Source organism: Gossypium raimondii, chromosome 10, assembly GCF_025698545.1.
Source record: "Gossypium raimondii isolate GPD5lz chromosome 10, ASM2569854v1, whole genome shotgun sequence".
Classification (NCBI taxonomy): Eukaryota; Viridiplantae; Streptophyta; class Magnoliopsida; order Malvales; family Malvaceae; genus Gossypium; species Gossypium raimondii.
Window position 1 is genome coordinate 6,624,738 of NC_068574.1, and position 17,271 is coordinate 6,642,008.

The window sequence follows — 17,271 nt, forward strand, 5'->3', positions numbered from 1 at the left end:
CTTCAAAATTTACAAATGGTCTCAATTTGATCTTAATTCTAAAAATTTCAAAATATATATATAAAAAAAGCATCAATATTTTTTTGGAATATATGATGATAGATTTAAATTTTATATTAATGTTAATAACAATATTAATACTAAATAAAATAAAAATCCCCTCTCCCCCCTCCCCCCTCCCTCTCGGCTTTGGTTCTTTAGAATACAACACTCTATCTTAGAGCAATGGGCTCCTTAACTATGTTACACCGTGTCTGAAGAAACCTTCCTCAACTCTGCTAAAGATTAAAAGAAAACCCAGAAAAAAGTGAATATTTTTCAAAAGATTTGGTATAAGTAGATATTTTCCATCAAAACACAAGAGGGTTTGAATATAGAAGCACTTACGCTACAACCAAACTGTGATTATCTACTATAGAAACAGATTACGCAGAAAATCAATCTCGATACCTGTAACCATTTGTATTGTTTTAAGCAAACCCTGCTGTCAAAGGAATGAAATCCATTGAAAAGATGTAACACAAAAAACAGTAGGCCGTAGGAACTGCTTTTTCTAATTAATTGATATTCTCCAAGGTAACACACAAACACACCAAAAAACAAAACAAAAACAAAGGACATTCCATAGCTTTTCGACCTACAGGTTTTGCCCTAAATGAAAATCTAATGGGTAAAGATTTTAGTATCCTTTTAAGTAAGGTATCGATTATAAATTTTGGTTACTCATAGGAACACGTCTGTTTTCTTTGAATCCAGTTAAGACTAGGCAGGCTATCCAATCCTTGATAATAGTCCACGGAAAGGTGAAATTTGGTTGTCCTACCTTTTAACACACTATTTTTTTGACCCAGTGGAGTTACAGTGGAATATTAGACGGAAGATGTTAGCATGTATATTATATACAAGGGGCAATGTATATTTTAGCTTCCTAATTTGCATTTTGTTAGTAGTTAATTTATATAAAGTATTATTTCTATAATTTTTATTATTTTTAAATTATTTTAAGGGTAAATTATAAAAATAGCTACTTTTGTTTGCCTCATATTACATTTTAGTTACTTATGTTTGAAATGTTATGTTTTAGTCACTTACGTTATCGTTTTGTTACGAAATAGTCACTCTGCCGTTAAGCTTCATTATCTCCCTAACAACAATCCTACGTGGCAATCCAAATGGGTTTTAAATGCCAACTTGGATGTCCAACTGAGATGAAAATAGTTTTTTCAGTCAAAATAGAAAAGAAAAAGGAGACGAACGTTTTTTCTTTTCCAGTTCAAGGTGTAATTAATTTAAAATTTTCAATGAATTACATTTATTTAATTAAAAACATATTCTTTTCCCAATTGGATATCTAAGTTGGCATTTAAAACCCATTTGGATTGTCATGTAGGATTGTCGTTAAGGAAGTAACAGAGCTTAACGACAGAGGGACCACTTCGTAACAAAACGATAATGCAAGTGACTAAAATGTAACATTTCAAACATAAGTGACTAAAATGTAATTTGAGGTAAACAAAAGTGACTATTTTTACAGTTTACCCTTATTTTAAATTCAATGATCAAATAGCTTAATTGATTGCAATGTTAGGGCTCAATTAAGTGTAGTTTTTATTTTTTATTTTTTTGAAAAAATTCAGTTGCTTTTAAAACTTTTTAGCGTAACCCCTTTTTTTTGGAATTGTCTCACAAGTATAGATCATTAAATTGCATGTTTCTAAAATTAAAAACTTTTTGAAAATAAATATATTAATTCAATTTTGTGATGAATAGCAATTAATAGAAAAAATGGATTATTCATACTAAATTTCTTAATATAAAGATTAATAATTGTAAAACAATAATGCATTCTAAACAATAATAGTAATATTATATTGTTTATAATATATGGAAAAATTGCAAATATGATCACTCGATTATTTAAGTTGATTGATTTGAATACCAACATATCAATAACGCATTTAAACTATCTATCACATTTGACATTCAGTGACGCAAATAAGATAATGTATGGTATAATATATTAATTTTCGTCATTTATACCATTAAGTGACGCAAATATATTTTTGTGACATTTGAATTGACCCCACAAATAATCAAATTTGTTATAGCGATAGTATAATGATTTTTTTTAAAAAAAGAGTTTTCTAATAAACAAATTATACGTTTAGTTACTTAATTTTTTAATTTTGAAAATTTTATAATTTAATCATTCACGTTTTAAAATGATTAATGTTTTGTTTGAGAACGCAAAATCTTTGTATTAATCTTTATATTAAGAAATTGAATCTTTATAAAATATACCAAATTATATTAAAAAGTTAAAGTATTAAAATTGAATCTTAAATTCAAGTACATAAAAATCAATATTGAAATTTGGCTATTACTATATCATCTTAAATTTGATTGTAATAGAGTTACTAAAATGAAAATGGACCATTTTTCTATATAATGCAAAAAAAAAAAGATTAATACACATTTCAACCAAGGAAGGCTGGACCTTCTTTTATAAAATAAAAATAAAAAAGTTAAATTTCAAGTAGAAAATTTGAAGTATATTTTAATATTTAAACATTGACTCTATAAAATGATTAAAAATTAATAATTAATCCAATGGATACTCATATATACAAAAACAGAATACCTTGCTTTAAAGGTGACACGTGGGCTTTAATTTTAATGGGGAGGGATGGATAAGTGAAGAAGGAGAAAAAGAAAGGTGTTTATTGTGCATTTTATGTATATTTTAACATGTTTATGTTAGTTTTGGTCCTTAAAATTAAATTAGATAATTTTGTTGTTAAAGTAAATGTATATCAAATCGTTAAGATTTAATATATTGTGTTTAAAGTATCGTAAATTTATATAAAATTTTAATGTATATATTTTGACATTTTATTTCTTTATGTTATTTTTCGTATTGCATTTGCAATACCATTCACGGTTTTGTGGTTAAAATTAAATTAGATAAGGGTTTATTTTTCATAGTTTTGACATTTTGTTTTTGTTGCAATATCATTTCATTTGAAATGAGGTGATTTTTTTTTTGTAAAAGTAAATGCGGTGAGTGATACAATATTTGTGATTGATTTTTTTATATTTGTTTAACGGTTCATATTTAGAGATTGTAATTGTTATTCTCAATATTAGTATCGTTCTTAAAATTTATCTTAAGTTTAATTTTTATAATCAATAAAATATAATTAATAATATATTAATAACATTATTATATTTTATACATTAATTTAGTAAAACTTTTTTACTAATTAAATCGCCAAGCGTAAGCTGGGTTTTCACTCTAGTGATTTATAAATAGAAGTAATGTTAATAGGAGGTTTTTTTTTTAAGTAATCCAAATTTTTTGATTAATTACTTTTAAAATAATGACAATGAATCACGAATAAAGAGAGGAAAAATCACATAATTTTATGTGGAAACCCTTTCGAGAAAAAATTACAGGCAGAGAAGAAAATTCACTATGTCGAAATTTGAATGATATAAGAGGAGTGTAGACTACGTCAATTTATAGGTTTGTAAAACCATATTCTAATCAAAGTCAAATAGAAGTAATGCATTAAGATTAAAATATCTTATTCTAATCAACACCTTATTCGACCCTCATCCTTCACCATCGTAAATTTCCCTATCTTGCCACTTGTATTTCATTTTAATAAGAATTTGGGTCAAATAACTTTTAACAATTACGAAAATGATCCAATTTAAAAACCATATACATAAATGACCCTATTTCTATAGTGTTTGTCGACGGCCTCTCATCATCAGCCAATGATTGCATTTAAAAGAAAAACAGTCTTTTAGTGGTGCCGCATGACAAATTGACGACATTAGATTGAAGTATGATTATAAAAAACATTCAGGGACCTGGTGAAGCAATTATGCTTTTTAGATTGACTGAAAAAAGATTTGCAGTCTAACTGTATGGCTGCACCAAATTAAATACTTTTCAACTTTTAGTCTATTCGCATGTTAACTCTGTTCCCATTTGAAATTAAATTTAAACAGTCCTTAAAAAGTATAAGAATAACAACAATGAACCCTTCTCATTTTTTTATTTAAAAAATTATATAAAATTATTATTTAAATTACCCAAATATATCTCTCAATTTTTTTCAAGTTTATCTAAATTCAAATATGCTAGGAATGAATTGAAAATGTTTAAATTTAAATAAACTCAAGGGAATTCTTTTGAATATATTTGGGTAATTTAAATAATAATTATATATATATTTAAACTTATTATTTAAAAAAAATGAGAAGTGTTTATTTTTGTTATTCTTATATTTTTTAAGGGCTACTTAAATTTAATTTTAAAAGGGGACAAATCTAACATGTAAATAGATCAAAAGTTGAAAAGAATTTAATTTGGTGCCCCTTTTTCAATAAATCTAAAAAGGGTAATTACTTCATAAAGTCCCTAAATGTTTTATATAATCACACTTTAGTCTAGTACCGTCAATTTATCAAGCGGCACCACTAAAAATTGTTTCTTTTAAATGCAATTATTGGCCAATGTTGAGAGGTCGGTGCCGCTGATGTGTCAGGTGGTCCCAACAAATACTGTAAAAATCGAATCATTTATGTACATGATTTTAAATCAGGTCATTTTCGTAATTAAAAAACCCCTAACAAAATTATAAAAAGAATGTTAAAATACTATATGATTGATAGTATAGGAATAAATTATTAATTATGAAGCATAAATTTTATGATATCAAAGTGGAATTATACTCTTTAAGTTTTGTAAGATAATATTTAGTAGGGTAATTCATTAAACTGAATGTTCTATATTAAAAAATATATATTAAACCATAATTTCCAACTTATATGTAACATAGTACTACATAATAACATTTTATAATCAATTAATAAAAATAAAAGTAGTAATAAATAATGTATAATACAAGTGAAAAATATAATGCATAAAATAATAAATGATATATAACATAAAAAGTGATAATTAAAAATTTTATAATTTTATATAACTTATAAATTAGATAAAAATAAATATCATAATGTTTATAATATATAATTGAAAATTATAGTTTTATTGATATCACGCTTTAAATATTCATAAATTAAAAATATATATTGATGTAATATAACACTGATTTTGTTATTTTTAATGTTTGTGGCGTTGACAACAATAAAAGCAAGCAAAATAGGGTGATGGGTAGAAAGCGGTGCAAGATGAAACGCGTAGGCAATTGCAGGGGAAAGGGTGGTGGACCATGCAGCCTTGAGACAGCGGCTAGTGGCCAAACCTTTTTGCCTTTTTAGGGCTAATGACTGGTGGCTGATGTGGAGTGTGGTGTTATTTAGATTTCTAACCATATTTTCAATGCGGCAGGCCCAGAGCTAGCGTCGTCCTCTCAATCCCAAAGGACTGTAGTATTAGGTTAAGAATCGTTTTCAGCATCATTCCTTTCATTTCATGATGAATTTTGTCTTGATTCATTTCGATAGTTCCTAGAAGAATGAAGTTGAAGGTGGACGTTGGTGTTGGAGTTTGACGATTCTCATTTATGTTTGCTTCATTCTGGTATATGTCAAACTATGCTATTAGTACCTATATTGTGTTTAAGTTTTGAATTTAGTTTAGGTACTACGATTTGATCAATTTTAGTTCATATACTTTTAGAATTTAACATTCCAGTCATGACCCCAATGGTAGTTGTTAAAGTTGTTTGGTCAAATTCTGCTATTGGTCTAGTAAATAGTGGACATAGTCAATGTTCTCTAATTCGATCATTTTTAGTTTTATGCTTTTTGAATTTTTAAATTTCAAACCCTGACTCAAATAATAACAATTAAATTCATTAACAAAAATAATGTAAGCTTTTTTATAATTATTTTGTGAAAACAACAAGCTGGCATAACATGACGCATGTAATAATATGTTTGTCGCATAAGATTTTGAAAAAAATAGAACTTAATGAATTTAATAGTTTCGCTTTTGTCAAACCGAAATTTTAGAAAATAAAAATAAAGGGATTAAAATTAACAAATTAAAGTATATGGATTAAATCAGAACTTTTACATACTATAAGAAGTTATAACAAAATTTGAGAAGTTATAACAAAATTTGATCTTTTCGTATGTGGATATATTTATATATATCAAAATTTATATAAATATGAATATAGATTTACAAGAATTATATACATTGAAATTATGTTTACTAACAAATTTTAAAATATTGTACACACAAATTTCGAGTTAAAATAAGATTTGAAAAGTTGAAATAAATTAAAGAAATTTATTTATGAAATTATGGGTTATAATCTCTAAAAGTTTCTCAAATACAAAGAAATAGTTTGATTCTTCTTTTCGATTGAACTTCGATCCAAGATTTGTTGAACATTTGATCTTGGAAGAATGCAATCCACTTTAAGAGTCATTAAGCCTTGATCTTGATAAACTTGAAAATGAGTTTGAAGGGATGTTTGCATGAAAAATTGATTTGATTTGAATTTAAAGGTCGTTACAACTTAATCTTGAATCAATGAAGTTTGCTTCAAGAGTCATCAAGACTTAATCTTAAAATAAAATTGAAAACAATTTAGAAATAAAATGAGTTTGGATCCAAGGATCTTTGATAGTTGATTTTCGATAAATGATTCTACTTTAAGAGTTTAGTGAATTTGATGTTCATCAAAATTTCCTCAAGATTTTCAATTTTTTCGAAGATTTTTTTGAGATTTTGGAAAGAGTTCCTAATCTTCAAAATATTCTCTTTAGACTTCGATTCTGAACTTTTGAAATTGTTTTGGTTTGAAGTTTAATAAACATTGGGGTTTTGTTCTTTTCTCTCTTATTATTATTTTTAATAATTTCTTTTCTGATTGTTCTTACCAAAGTAAGTCAATTAGAGTTCAAAATTTTGGATCAAACATTTTAGTGTTGACTCCCCAAAAAAAGGATCCAATGATTAGAGATGCGACCAAAGTGAAACCTAATTTGACAATATTATAATCAAGAGTTCTCCAGTAAGTTTTGAATTCCTCCCAAAGGCAACATTTAAATTGCCTCCATGTAGATTGAGAATATTGAATGATGAAACACATGCCCTTGGTTCTAGGTGGTGGTGTGCTTAGCCCATTAACTAAAGTTTGGTTTTGCCTGCTCGAAGTTCATATATGTTAGCTTGAATAAACAAAAGCATACAAAAATATCTTGTGAACATTTTCAAATATTTATAGTATCCCAATAACTATAAATGAATGGTGTAATTAATCAAAAGATAAATCTTTTGGTCATTGGTCAAAAGTTATATCATTTGATTTTTAAAAAGAATTATAATTATTCAAAAATATTATTTGAGTAGTTACAAAATTAAATGAATAATTATTATTATTTATTTATTCATAAAGACACCTATTGAAATATGTCTCTATGAAGAGACAAGAAAATTCCTATAAATAGGAATGAGTTTTCATTTGGAAATATATCAACAAATTCTAATATTATTTCTTCTCTTCCTTCATTTTCTAATATTATTAGATTATTCCATAAAGTATTACTGCAGAAATCCTTTGTAGAAATTGAGTTTTTGTTATACATTACTCAGTGCATAGTGGACTATTCTCGTCAGTGCAAAACGCAAATAGTCATTGGCTTCATTGTATCCTCGAGGTTAATTTGCTAGGAACTCATTTGCACACTGAAGATAAGTGGGGGCGAATATAACTTTAAAGATAGTGCCTTGATACACGCCTTGGAGCCTTGTCCTATTTCTTCTTTTCTTTTCGAGTTCTGATCATGTGTTCGAGATTTTTCCGTACCGAAGTTTTGTACTAACAATTTTAAGGTTATATTACATGATGACTACCACAACACATGAAAGTGGAACTCTAAGGGAGTTGGCTTCCAACTTTGTTAAACTTGATCGGTTTGAAGGTGGCAATTTTCGACGATGGCAGAAAAAGATGCACTTCTTATTATCAACTTTGAAGATTGCTTATGTTTTGGATACTCCAAGACCTGAAGAGAATGAAAACGAATCTGTTGCTGCAACCCGAGAAAGACAAAAATGGGACAATGCTGACTACATGTGCATGAGCCATATATTGAATGGTTTATCTGATGGTTTGTTCGACACCTACCAAAACGAGGTCACTGCTAAAGAATTATGGGACAAATTAGAGGCAAGATACATGACCGAAGATGTTACAAGTAAGAAATTTCTTGTCAGTCATTTTAATAATTATCAAATGGTTGATGGTCATTCTGTTATGGAACAATTTCGTGATATTGAAAAGATGCTGAATCAATTTAAGCAATATGATATGAAAATGGATGAAATGATTGTGGTATCCTCCATAATAGACAAACTTCCTCCATCTTGGAAAGACTTTAAAAGAAGTCTAAAACATAAGAAAGAAGAAATATCTCTTGAGGCTTTGGCAAATCATCTTCGTATTGAAGAAGAGTATAGAAAACAAGATCAGAACCTAAATTCTGAAAATGCCAAAGTACATGTTTCGGAGGAAGTACAAACTACTAAACCATTCAAGAGAAAGTTCAAACAGACTGATAGAGCACCTAAGTTCAAAAAGAAACAAAAGAGCTCATGCTATCATTGTGGAAAGCCGGGACATTTCAAGAATGAATGTCGATTTTTAAAGAAGAAATCATCTTCTAAGGCTGATAATAACGAAAAGTTCGTTGCAATGATATCTGAAATTAATATGGCACAAGATGATAATACATGGTGGATTGATACAGGAGCAACCAAACATGTGTGCAAAGACAAAATCATGTTCACAAAGTTTACACAATGTGAAAATGACAATGTCTTGTACATGGGAAATTCTTCCACAGCAGCAATTAAAGGCAAAGGGTCTGTTGAAATACAATTCACTTTTGGAAAGGTTTTAACCTTAAATGATGTATATTATGTACCAGAAGTTAGGAAGAATTTAGTGTCCTGAAGTCATTGAATAAGTTTGGTTTCAAACTTGTTTTTGAGGCGATAAGTTTATTTTGTCTAATGGAGGAATTTTTGTGGGAAAGGGTATATGTATGAGAGCATGTTTAAACTCAATATTATTAATAAGAATAAAAATACTATTTCGCTTATATGGTTGAATCTTTTGTTTGTGGCATTATAGATTAGGTTATTTGAATTATAGAAAATTGAATGACATGTATAAATTAGATTTAATTCTGCTTTTAATAATAATATTGAAAATGCAATACCTGTATGTTGACTAAAATTACAAGAAATCCTTTCCCTAAGGTTAAAAGGAAAACAAAATTGCTTGATTTGATACATAGTGATTTATGTGACTAGCATAATACTCCTACATTAGGTGGAAAGAAATATTTTGTTACTTTAATTAATGATTGTTCTAGATATTGTTATGTATATTTATTGCATTCAAAAGATGAAGCGCTTGATAAATTTAAAGTTTATAAATCAAGTTGAACTTCAGGTGAATCATTTATCAAGTGCTTAAGATCGGATAGAGGTGGAGAATACTATAATCCAAGTTATTTTGAACTCACTGGAATTGTCCATCAAGTTTCAAATTTACACACCACAACAAAATGGTGTAGTGAAAGAAAAATAGAGTCTTGATGAAATGGTAAATTCAATGTTATCATATTCAGGTCTTGGACAAGGTTTTTGGGGAGAAGTTGTTCTAACAACTTGTCATATATTAAATAGAGTTCTTAATAAGGAAACTAAAATAACCCCCTATGAACAATGGAAGACAAGGAAACCAAACCTTAATTATTTGAAGGTTTGGGGTTGTAGAGCTATTGTAAAAGTTCCAACACCTAAACGTAAAAAGTTAGGTGAAAGAGGAATTGAATGCATATTTATAGGTTATGCACATAATAGCAAGGCATATAGGTTCATGGTAATTGAACCAAATGATTCAATTTCAATTAATACTGTTATTGAATCAAGAGATGCTATTTTTGATGAAAATAGATTTAATTCTATATCAAGGCAATTACAACCACAACAATTGATTCATTCTTCAAATGAGAATGAGATTCCATTGAAACAAATTGATAATAATGATGAATCTTGTCAAGAATTAAGAAGAAGTAAGAGGATTAAAAAGGTCAAAGATTTTGGACCAGATTTCATCATGTTTCTTGTAGAAGGAAAAGGTGAAAGTATATGCAATAAGATACCTTATTGTTATAATACCGAATCTGATACTATTACATTTGAAGAGGCAGTGAAATCTTAAGACTCTGCTTTTTGGAAAGAAGCAATAAATGATGAGATGGATTCAATAATGGGAAATCAAACTTGGATCTTAGTTGATCTTCCACCAGGTTCCAAACCAATAGGTTGTAAATGGATCTTCAAAAAGAAAATGAAGGTCGATGGAACCATTGATAAATTTAAAGCAAGGTTGGTAGCAAAAGGTTTTACACAAAGACAAGGTATTGATTACTTTGATAGTTATGCTCCAGTAGCAAGAATTGCTCCAATTAGATTATTAATATCACTTACCTCTATATATAATTTAGTTGTTCACCAAATGGATGTTAAAACTGCATTTTTAAATGGTGAATTGGAAGAGGAAGTGTACATGGAGCAACCGGAAGGATTTGTTGTTCCAGGACAACAGCATAAGGTATGTAAGCTTATTAAATCTTTATATGGGCTTAAACAAGCACCAAAACAATGGCACCAAAAGTTTGAAAAGGTTGTTTTAGCTAATGGCTATAAAATAAATGAATCTGATAAGTGCATATATAGCAAATTTGATAATGGAAAGGGTGTCATAATTTGTTTATATGTATATGACATGCTCATTTTTGGCACGGATTTGGAACAAATGGAAAACACAAAGAAATTATTGTCAAACAACTTTGCTATGAAGGATATGGGTGTAGCAGATGTTATTCTTGGGATTAAAATAGCCCGAGATGAAAGCACTATAGCTTTATCACAATCATATTACATTGAAAATGTGCTTAAAAAGTTTGATCTTTTCAACTATATACCAGCATCTACACCCATGGATCCTCAATTAAAATTAGTATCTAATGCTGGTAGGAAAATTGATCAATTGAAATATGCAAGTCTAATTGGTTGTCTTATGTATATAATGACTTGTACAAGACCAGATATTGCATATGCTGTTGGAAAATTGAGTAGGTACACAAGTAATCCAAGTAGTTTGCATTGGCAAGCTTTGAATAGAGTACTTAGGTACTTAAAGAAAACTATTAACTATGGATTGTGTTATAATGGATATCCTCCAGTTTTATAAGGGTATTCGGATGCTAGTTGGATTGCAAGTTTGGAAGATCATGCATCTACTAGTGGATGGATCTTTATTCTTTGTGGAGGAGTCATTTCTTGGGGTTCCAAGAAACAAACATGTATTACTGATTCCACCATGGCAGCAGAATTTATTGCATTAGCCGTTGCATCTAAAGAAGCAGAATGGTTAAGAAATTTGCTTTATGATGTACCTTTATGGCCTAAGCCAATTTCACCTATTTCTATTCGTTGTGATAGTGAGACTACTCTAGCAAAGGCATATAGCCAAGTATATAATGGAAAGTCTAAACACATTGGATTAAGACATAGTTATGTCTGACAATTAATCTCTGATGGAGTGATCACTATTAATTATGTGAGGTCAAGTGAAAATTTGGCAGATCCTTTGACAAAAAGTCTTGTTAGAGATGCAGTAAAAAGGACCTCAAAAGGGATGTGACTCAAGCCTATTAATTAGAGTCACCCATGATGGAAACTCGACTCAACGCTTGGTATAACGTCAAGTCTTGAGTTCAATGAGATAAAGTACATCATTAGTATGTGACTGTTAGCACTATAAATAAATTCATCCTAAGATTAAAGTGCTAGGTACCCGTAATGATAAGGGAAGGATGAGTAATATATTCTTAATGGACCCATAACATAAATATGTTAGAGTGTTATAATTACGGGAACACTTTTGATGGGATCTACCTATGTGAGTGAAAGTGTGGCCGCTTCTAGGAGCTTAAGGGCTTGGCTCTGACAACACTCATGAAAAGAGGACATAGACACATGGCCATAATAGTGTCCCTAGATACTATGCATTGACTGATGTTGAAATCATTGTGTGAGATGTGTTCAGTTAATCAAATGGAATAGTTGGTTCAAAGCTTAGTCTACCATGCAATTTCGATTAAATTTAACATGTTTTTCACTAAGTGAAGGTTCAATCGTAAGACACCTTTATTTATGCAAATTGATTTCCAAGAATATCAAAATCTAAATATTTTGAAAATGGGGAGATTGTTGAACATTTTCAAATATTTATAGTATCCCAATAACTATAAATGAATGGGTGTAATTAATCAAAAGATAAATCTTTTGGTCATTGGTCAAAAGTTATATCATTTGATTTTTTAAAAGATGCACCGAGTAATGTATAACAAAAACTCAATTTCTACAAAGGATTTCTGCAGTAATACTTTATAAAATAATCTAATAATATTAGAAAATGAAGGAAGAGAAGAAATAATATTAGAATTTGTTGATATATTTCCAAATGAAAACCCATTCCTATTTATAGGAATTTTCTTGTCTCTTCATAGAGACATCTTTCAATAGGTGTCTTTATGAATAAATAGATAATAATAATTATTCATTTAACATTGGCTTCATTGTATCCTTGAGGTTAATTTGCTTGGAACTCATTTGCACACTGAAGATAAGTTGGGGCGAATATAACCTTAAAGATAGTGCCTTGATACACGCCTTGGAGCCTTGTCCTATTTCTTCTTTTCTTTTCGAGTTCTGATCGTGTGTTCGAGATTTTTCCTTACCGGAGTTTTGTACTAACAAGATGATGAGTTATAATGCTCGGCAAAGTCAATTCCAAGCTATGCTTCAACAACTATTGAGCTTACTTTTAGCATCCAGGCAATTGGATTTTGTTTCTCCAAAATTTTGGGAATTCCAAGAATTGCCTGCAATAGTTTTGGGTGAATTAAGATTCTCCAACTATATGTTAGTTGTGCCTTTTCATAGAAAAATATTAGGATGATAAATTACCTTATATTATTTAATAATATTTTGAGAATTTCGACCCAATGGTCCAAAGTAGATTACTTGTCCCCTACATTTCATCAATAACAATTCATCAAAAGCTTCAAATATATTGATGCTAGGTTGATGAATTGTGCAGACGACAGTTCTACCAATATCCATAGTTGCCGCCCCTTGCCCTTAAACCCCAACTTTCTCTCATTTTCTTTTCTGTTGTGCTGTCCCTCACTTCTCCTTTCTCCTTTCTCCTCTCATTCTCATTTTCTTTCTTTTTCTATTGCTTCTCCATTGTTGCCGCCCCTCTGTGTTCCCATCTTCTCTATTTACCGCATTTTCTTTGCTTTCTACTCCCTCATCCTTTTATTTTCTTCTATTCTATCATCATATTCTCTACTTGCTTATTGCCTAATCATTTCTGTTGCTCAAATCTCTACCGACTTTTCCGTTTTCGATCTATAAGTAAGAAGTGTATGTGTTTTTCATGAGCAGATCTCGTTTTTGGATGTGTGATCATCTCTTTTTTCTTCTTTTTTTAGATCTATTAATCAGTTATATAAGTCCCTTCTTGGATCTGTCAATCGACAAATATAATTGTAACACCCATAATCCGTATCTGTTGCCGAAATAGGGTTACAAGGCATTACCATATAAAACACGGCTCAAAATAGTCATATTACACATGCTTTAAAATTCCACCATTCGAAACATATATACTTCTTACTCCTATAATTCAAAAATCAAATTATAAGATGACTCATCACATTACAAATTCCATGCGCATACATTAAGACATCCAAGCATTTTTTTTTACTTCTTAAGCTAAATATCAAACATATTAATTCATACTTCTATTCATGTGCATAAAACCAAACAATCTATATCGCTCGGCTTATTGTACATTAGAAAATGCAGCATAATCAATTTCACCAAATAGTCAAGTTTAGCATATAAACATCTTAGCTACAAATGCATTTAACCTTATCAAATAAGCACTTTTTTTTTTTAAACTCAACTAATAAGACATACATGCCTAACTTCCCATCTAAGTACAAAACATGTGTATGCTTTGCCATTCATCTTAGTACAAAACATGTGTATGCTTTGCCATTCATCTTATCTTCTATTCGGCTAGCAAACAAACCATACAATTTACACCCAATTCACATGTTAATTATTAAGCCTAAAATACATATAAAACCAATTCATACTTTACTCACTTGACTAACATTAGCCATTTTCCAAGTGCTTTAGCCGATTCAAAACGTGCCAATTCCATACAATATAAATCATGTCAAAATTTCATATATACACCCAAATCAATTTATTATATATATATCTGGTCATGCAAAATAACTTCTATATAACATTTAAATCACATACAACCTTTGCCATCCTATATTAAGCCTAAATAGTCAAATCATAATAATGACATAAACATTTCATAAACTTAAAAGAACACATACAATGCAAATATTTTATACTTACAATAATAAGTCAATTACCATAATTGATCATACCACTATGTATATATATAGCACTTTTTTTTTAATTCAAACATTAAAACCATTAGTCCTTTACATACCGAATTATCAAATAACTTATCAAAGACATATATACATTTGTTTACATTTCATCAACCAAATATATATAATAATATATCAATTTCCATTTTCAATCCATTTCACCAGTGTACTCATGCCATTACAAATTTACTCAAATTAACCATTTCAATTTACCAAATATTCATAGCATAACATAGTCCACACATAATGAAGACAACCAAATTCAAAATTACACTACACCAAAAGCGGGATTTAGCGGCATTTTTTGTGGCGCTTGTAAATTAAACGCCACTAAAAATCAGGCATTCACGGCGTTAATCATAAAACGTCGGTAAAGATCCAGCAATAGCGGCGATTCTATCAAATCGCCGCAAAAAGAGCACCATTAGTGGCATTTTTAAACAAAAACGCCGTAAGAAAGCTGACAAAACGCATCGTTCAATATTCAGGAATAGTGGCAGTAGCGGCGCATTATGAAAACGCCATTATAGAGTACAATTAGCAGCGTTTTTTTGTATGCGCCGCAAAAAATGTTAAACAAAACGCAGCGTACAATATTGAGGTATGGTAAAATTAGTGGCGCTTCTGTATAAACTCCGCTGAAGCACATCATTAGCGGCACTATAGAACAAGCGCCATAAAATATTTGAACCAAAACGCAGCGTCTGGCAATGAGGCATAGAGCCAATTGTAGCGCTTGCGATAAACGCCACTATAGCCTGATATTAGCGGCGTGTAGCTGAAAAACGCCGGAAAGTTTGAAAGCGAAACACAACGTTTCGTCTTGAGCTATAGCGCCTTTAGTGGCGCTTACTCATAAACGCCGCTAGATATCAGCTTTTAGTGGCGCTTTTGCTTAAGCGCCGCAAAAAAATTGACCAAAATGCATCGTTACGGCTTCACGTATAGATTAATTAGTGGCACTTATTTGGAAACGCCGCGATAGAGTAATTTTTAGTGGCGCTTTAGATTAAAAACGCCGCAAGAAACTTAATTTATTTTTCCATTATTTTAGGATTTATTTTTCCATTATTTTTGCTACAGAGTTTTAGGGTTTTTGGTATATATACTATTTTCTATTTTGGGCTAGGGATTGAAGGTTTGATGTTTAAGGTTTAAAGATATATATACTACTATTTGAAAACTAATTAAAGAATAACATTTTAATTTTACTGGGATCCATGCCACGTTGTAGCACACCTATATTAAATAATTAAATAATATAAAATATATGTTCTGTACTAAACTAACACATTGGGCACCCGAATTTTCAAAGATATGGTTTAGGATTATGGTTTATGACTTACGGTTTAGACTTTAGGGGTGGCAAAGTTTAGGGTTTAGAGTTTATAATTTGGTGGTTGTTGTTTGTGGTTTACGAGTTTAATTTTTATGGTTAATTTAGGGTTTAAGATTTACGGTTAATGTGTACAATATATTGTGGATTGGATTTTGTGGTTTGGTGGTTTATGGTTAATTGACGAGTTTAGGGTTTAAGTTTTACAATTTGGGGTTTAGGGTTTAGGGTAAGGGTTTATATAGTTTGGGGTTTAGGGTTTATGATTAATTAATTAAGGCTTACAGTATAGTGGTTTATAGTTTGGGGTTTGATGGTTACAGATAAATAACATGGTTGATGATTTTAGGGTTTCAGATTGGGGCTTTTGTGTTTAATCTTGGATATTCTAGATTAATATAAATGAAAATAATGTAAATATAAATTAATATTTTAAAAATATATCAAAATGGGTTAAATCCCAAAAGCGAATACGAACAATGTTTTATTGTTCAACTATTTTATACATTAACTTTTTTTGTGTGATCCAGATAATCTTGTAAAATAGTAACATAATTATTGATATAATTAAAATAAAATTTTATTCATATTGCATACATAAATAGTTATATTTATTTAATATAAAAATATACTGATGTATTTTCTTTTTAAAATGTGTAATTATTAGTTAAAATTTTCTCTCTAATTTAAACGAAATTATTGAAATATCGGTTAATTTTATTGAAATGTTAGCAAAACATTGCCGTTTTGTTCTTTGCATTTAGTGGTGCTTTTTGTAAACGCTGCAATAGTGTATTATGAGTTAAGAAACTGCGTCGTTTGGCATTGTCTTTAGTGGCGCTTTCCCTAAAATGCCGCAAATAGTTTAAGTTTTATATATAAACGGTGCCGTTTTACGTATTTTAGTTGTGGCGTTGAGGGTTGAAAACGCCAGGAGTTTGATTTAACTGATGTCGAAACGACCGCGTTTGACTGTATATTTTGTGGCGCTTATGTATAAACGCCGCAACTGGGTTAGATAGGAAAAAAACGGCGTCGTAATACTGTATAGATAACTTTATATATGCATGTATATTGAATGGTTAAATTAGGGTTTAAGGTTTAATTGAGACTTGTTAAATGATACAATTAATTCATTAATACTTTTATATTATTAAAATGTATTATCTAGGAAAAATGTAGGAATTTTGAATTCATTGATATATTCCTTGGTAATGAAATATAATACTTGATTAATTAGTTATGTATTTGTATAATAATAAATAAGAACTAGAAAGCAAAAGAAAAATTATAACAATTTAGTCTAAAATATTAAAAGTTAATTACGAATATAAAACTAAACTTTTAGTAGTGTAAAATTGTTTTAATAATTAATA

At 29.5% G+C, this 17,271-nt stretch overlaps 1 pseudogene; it reads right to left on the minus strand.

Moving 5' to 3' along the window:
* Nucleotides 1–6,890: 6,890 nt before the first annotated feature.
* LOC128033867 (ABC transporter G family member 29-like) lies at nt 6,891–13,198 on the minus strand (annotated as a pseudogene).
* Nucleotides 13,199–17,271: the final 4,073 nt, after the last annotated feature.